A 6090-nucleotide genomic window follows, 5' to 3' on the forward strand; every position below is an offset into this window, starting at 1 on the left:
CCTGCCCGATGGCCAATCGGCGCGGCCGGGCGCGGGGGCTGCCGGGAAGCGGCGCTATAAAAGCCCGGGTGCTATTTACGCCGCGCGGGTTGTGCGGTTGTGTCTGTGCTCGTTGGAGGGTGTTGTGCTGGGTCCTAGCGCCGCCGCTGCCCCCGCTCCAGGGCCCAGCGTTCGTACTGAGGCCTTGTCTGGTGGAGCAGGGCTGAGGAAAGGTGCCTGTGGTTCTCCTGCGGAGCTCCCTTCGTCCCAGGCGGTACGAGGCCTGGGTAGGGCAGAGCCGAGCCAGCAGCCCTCAAGCCTTGCTGCTGTGCAGGACTGCCTCTCTTGCTGGGCAGGTGTGGTGGGGAGGTGGTGTATCTGGGTGCCCCGTTTTCCTATGAACCTTTCAGCTGTGTCTGTTGGGGCTGGGAGTTGGTTCTGTGTTCCCTCCAGGGGAGGCACTGAGCTCTGCACAGAAGCTGAGCTGGGGTGCTGGCAGGTGGTGTGAGAGAGACCTGGAAAGGTCAGACCTGGCACCACATTTTGCTCCTGGTATCATCTGAATATCACACTGTTGATGTGCCTGGTGGCAAGGGTTGCCCTCGTTTTGGGATACAAAACCTCCCAGTTGATGCAGTGCCTGCTTTATGTCCCCTAGTGAAGGACTGTGCGTCACTTGTCTTGTTTCCCTCACTGCGCACCTGAGAAGGTTCAAGAGGTGAAGCTGGCCTTGGGGTGACACGGAGTTCACATGAATGGAGGGGGTTGATGACACACAGCCTCTGCACAGCTCTCAAAGTTCCCTTGTGCAACAGGCATGGAAGCCCTTAGCTGGCATTTGGGGGTAGCCTGGTTAATCCAGGTTCCCCTAAGGGAAACTGGGTGCTGTGCCAATTCTGGTATGTGATCCTGTTAGTAGGTGCCTCTTTTATTCCCTCCTCATTTGGCTGCATTTGCATTGCCAGCTAACTTTAGACTGACCTTTTTAGGGACCGCTCTCTGGTGTCTGTAGAGGAAGGAGCTGCTTAACCCCAACCCCTGGCAGTAAACAAGTCTCCAGGACTAGCTCTATTAAGCATTTCAAGGAAGCCGACTGTTTTTAATAAAGCAAACATTTGATTCAAACGGATAACTGGTTTGAATGCATACAGCTTGGTAGCGATTCTCAACGCGCAGTCAATGATGCGTGTGCTCAGGAGGCCCTGTGATAGTTTGTCCTGTGCAGAGGTGTGTCTTCCTATACTTTTAACATTATAGGAACAATAAGACAGAAGTTCATTTGTCTGAAGTCATTAGTGAAATTACCTGTGTGGTTTGGACACCAGCTTGGGGCTCTAACGACAAATCAGTCATTCCTAGGTCATATGGGCTTTTCAAAATATGTATTTTTTAATTCTTACGGTCTGATAGAGATCCTTGCGGTCTACTACTTGTTTTCATGTTCCAATGGGAAGTTTGGCCTTTGTTTACAGAACAGTGTTGAGTGTTTTGATCACAGTGTGTGTGTGTTCCTCCTTCTAGCACAGTATCTCCTTGCCCAAGGGAGAGACCTCTCTGGATTTCAATGAGACTATGGCCCCAGGTCCTGTTCTGGCAGATGAGCCCTGTTCCTGCGGACATCATGTTAATAGAAGTGCTTCAGGAGATACTTTTTTCCAGTTTGGTAAATGGGTAGCTTTTAATGGTTGAGAGCTTTGATTTTAATGAAGGTGGTAGCCAATGAGCTGTGCTACCAGCTAGGAGGATCCTCAATCTAACTCTCCGTTAAACCACACAGTTTCAAGGTGTCCATAGTGCTATTTTGCCATGTTCTCTTATCTCTGTCTCCTGTGTGTCATGGTTCAAGACGAAGTCTTCCTCCTGACTTTTATGTTTTGGTCAGGACAGCCCTAGCTTTCGGCTTCGAGGACGCGGAGATGAGGGAGAGCAGCAGCTCTTCTCGGGTGGCGTGCAGAAGCTTCATTTATGAATTAAAGCAATATGTTTCGAAACAATTACTTTGGTCCTAACTGTAAGTTGTTGGGTTTTTTTTTCCTTTCTCAATTTATTATTTGCCAAGATAAGAGCCTATATGGGGAAAAAAGATTTCTTAAGTGATAGCAGTAGCACCTAAAACATTCCAGAATGTATTTCGCAGATATTTTTATTGCAAAGATACCTTTTGAAATGAATTCCACTTAAGTCAGGCAGTCTCTCAAGTGTATTTACAGCTACCAGAAACAACAACGAAAACTGAGAGAAAATAATAGAAAAAAAGCAGCTGATAAGATTTTTTTTTTTCTTGGAGAACATAACAAGGGTTATATTTTTAGTTAAGCTATACACTTGATTGAAGAGTGAACGGTTTCCATGCTAGGAAAGTATGAGAGCTTACTTTTAACACCACAGCATGACATTATTTAGCAGAAGTCCTGCCAAACCTTACCTGGCTCAAATGTTTTCTCTTTATTAATTGTATCATAATTTGCTTTTATAAGTTTTTTTTTCTAGATCCCATTCCCAGTTTCAGATGTGCTCACCAGCATAACATGTTGGTATGTTCGTGTTGTCATTGCTTTAGAACTATGAGCTAAGCAGTGTGAAGCATCTGTCCACCCCAGTAGCAATGTATTTATAAGGTGGTGGTGTATGTGCTGTTTAAAAAAAAAAAATCACCAACTATTTACTTTTCCAAGCTGATTTGGGTATCCAGCTCCTCCCAAAGCCAAGAACTTTTATCTGAACCCAGCCTGCTCAGACTTAGGAAGGATGAAAATTAGCAGGTCAAGCTACTCCAAACCTGTTACGTGTCTTCCCGGGTTCCTCTTACGTGGCCTAGTTAAGCAAATGGGAACTCTCCCAATGGTGCCAGTGTTAAAAAAGTAAAACCAGCAGAGTCCAAACCAAAAGGACAGACCTATTTCTTCCATTTAGGACAACATGCTTCCCTTCTCCCAGTCTCTGCAGCATTTAGGCCAAGCACAGGCCTTGATGATGTTGGTGTTTGACCTGTCTCGTAGGCAAAGAAGCCTGAAGGCCAAGTTGCCTGTCCAAAGTCCTAAAGGAAGTGGCTGCCTCACAAGCCAGTCCTTTAGTATCCTCTTTCCCTTTTGCTCTGGCAATTAACTCACTTATGTCTCTCCACAGGTGTTTTCTTGCAGATGGACCAATGGGCACTGTGTTAATCAGTGTTGCTGTCATGATAGCCTTAATGACGGGGAGAAATCTGGTGCTCTAGATGGGGGATTCTCACAGAAGAAGGAACTGTCCTTCCTCGGGGACCAGGAAATGCAAAGCCTCTGATTTGCACAGGGGGAGCAGAAGCTCCAAAAAGCTGCTGACCTCTGTCAAACGCAGGCTCTTATCCACAGTTGGAGAAACGGAGTCTTGGAGCCCCAGCTTGGTGCAGCCGAAGTCTGTGGCACTGGCATGGGTTTGCTCTTGGCTAAGACACCTGCCAGGCGGCATTTGCCAGGAGCAGTGAGCTCCCTTGTGGGATGGCTGGAGGAGGAGGCAGCTCTTTGTTCCCGCCAAGAGAAACCTGGTACAGAAACCATCAAGGTCCAGAGGAGCAAAGGCCTTCCAAGAACAGGCTGGGTCCCAGCTGCTCCCCTGCCTCCCTAGCTGCAGCAAGCCCTCTTTAAAATCCTACAGCAAAGTGACCAGAGTTCTTTGTGTTCTGTATTCCCTGTTCAGCTGTGGGATCCTCCTGATCTTCTCATGTGAAGGTGATTCGCTACATGAACTGAAAGTTTATCATCTGGCTTTCCTACCCAGGAATACGCACCCAAAGGTCTGAACCTCTTGGAGACCCTGGCTGGCTCTTGGGCATGATGGCTTCAGACAGCAGTGACTTTCACAAGCTCATCTCTTAATCCTAGCCTGACCCACCTTCCTCTCTCCCACAAATAGGGCACAAGCAGCTCATCATGTGGTTCTGAAAACCTTTCTTACATTTCACTATCATTTTCTTATTGCTGCAAGTTATTTTTCTGCACAGTTCTTTTAACTCGTACTTCAGTTGAAAGCTGCTTTGAATTTCAAGTCACAATTGTTTAGCTTCTTTCACACCAACACAGCACCTTTGCTTTAAGTTTGTACATGGCATTCTACAGGCTTTAAGAGCACAGTTGTGCTATGGCAAGAAAATGCAATGAAAATAAAATTACCTTGTGGTATGTGCAGAGAGATTGAATTAAAAACCCCATCAGAAAAATCTACATTTAAACTTGATCTGGTTGAAGATGTCCCTGCTCATTGCAGGGGGTTAGACTGGATGAGCTTTGAAGGTCCCTTCCAACCCAAACTGTTCTATGATGCTATGAAACTGAACAGAATGTATTGATACAATTTGATTCTGAAATAATTTCCACACCATTTTACCAGTATTTCAAAATCTGTTTGTCTGTTAAGTGCTTCCACCACCCCCCAATTCTGATTTTATTTCAAGAACCAGCAAAAAAGCCCTTACACTATTTGCTCCATTCCAGATACAACCTCTGCAGGTGGCACAAATGTATAGCACAGTCCGCTTATATCCCAGGCTGGCCTGTCAGCAGAGGGAACGCAGCAGAAATAACATCCTGCTTGGACTAAATTTCCATATGTGATTTCAACCTGTCATTAACACTCAGCGAGACCACTATTTTTCTTGCATGCAGAAGGGAAGGACTAAGTGATACCTCCTCAGCGTGAATCACGCTGTGCCTGAGCAGCAAGGACAGACCTGCCCGTGACCTGCCAGAACCTGCAGTCCCGCCTGAGCAGGACAGAGCCCCAGCTCTGCTCCCTTCCTGTGCTGTGCTGCTACGCCCTGGAGAAGCTAAATCCCAGAAGGACCCGAGCAGGACACCTGGTGTGTGCTTATACAGCTGGAAGGGGAAGTAAGTCCTGGCCGTGCCCTGCTGTTGGCTGTAAGACTCCCCACAATAAGCTGCAGTGCAGCAGGATGAGAACTGAAGCCTGAGTAGCACTGAGTGTGCTTGGCTGGGATGTCCTGTACCACCTGTCTGGAGAATCTCCCTACCTATATGTAAAAAATGAGAGAAAATGCCTAATATCCTCTGTTATTCAAGCCTCCTGTTCCAAGTGACGATAGGACAGACTTTTAGGCTGCATTTAGTGCTTTCTGACAGAGGAGGGAGCTTTCAGCTCACCATTGAACTGCTCTGCAAGCAGGGATGCCCACCTGCAAGCTGGTTAAGCTGTCTGTGTGGCCCACGGAAGGAAGATGTTAAGCCTGGCTTGCAGGAGGTGGATGCTAGCCTGAAAGTGCTTAAATGTTTTGCTCTAGTTGCATATATGGAGTGTTTTTGTGTCCCTGTACAATGAAAACCACAATTACTACTCTGTGGGGACAGTGGGAGCAGCAGTCCTGAGAAGCTGTTTGGAGGTGGAATGTTTGGCTGTGGGCTCTGGTGCTTTTTGTTGCTGTAGCAATGCCCCTCTGCCTCGAGAGCCCCCAGAAAACTGCAGCCAGTGCGACACCTTCCTGCTAATGGCCAGAGACAGAGCACCCTCCTCTGTGTCTGAGCTATGCAAGCAGCCCTTTTATCTGGGATATCTGCCAGGCAGCAGAAACAGGCAAGAAATAGCCAAGTTCTGAGGTTGACTCAAGCCAGCATGGACTGGTCTGAAGTGGAATAACAACCTCATCCCATTTGCCATTTCCACTGGTACAACTCATCGGTAGCCTTCCTGCCTCAGCCAGTAGCAGTGTGACAAAATATGGCTTAATTACACCCTGAAATAAAAATATTTTCATTACATGTTGCTTTATGGCTGCATCTGTCGTCTTCTGTCCAACTGCTGGTGGCGGAGCTCCAAGGGGGCTGAATCGCGCTGGTTTGGCAGGTGTGTGCTGGTGGTTGGTGTGTGCAGCTAGGCAGAATGGGGCTCTGAGTCAGAAGCTCCTGGTGACGTTGCTAAATTCAATTTGCCACAAAGATCTTTTTCTACTTTATACTGGAGCTCTCTTTAAGCAGTCTTTTCTGCCTTCAGAAATATGGCTCAGACCCAATTCTTGCGAGTCATAGGCATTCATTCGTTAGCCGTTGGAAAAGGCAAGTAAGAAAAAGTGGTGGCCGTGTTACATGTTTGTGGACTGGTTTCCACCACACTTGTCTTCTGACA

General features: G+C 47.4%; 1 long non-coding RNA gene across 1 annotated transcript; it reads left to right on the forward strand.

The window, feature by feature from the left end:
- The first annotated feature begins 101 nt into the window (after positions 1 to 101).
- On the forward strand, positions 102 to 5693 carry LOC308044129. The gene is made up of 3 exons (XR_013922557.1): positions 102 to 253; positions 3106 to 3751; positions 4620 to 5693. It is a non-coding gene; the product is annotated as an uncharacterized lncRNA (long non-coding RNA).
- Positions 5694 to 6090: the final 397 nt, after the last annotated feature.

This window comes from Nesoenas mayeri (genome assembly GCF_963082525.1).
Source record: "Nesoenas mayeri genome assembly, chromosome: 10".
Lineage (NCBI taxonomy): Eukaryota > Metazoa > Chordata > Aves > Columbiformes > Columbidae > Nesoenas > Nesoenas mayeri.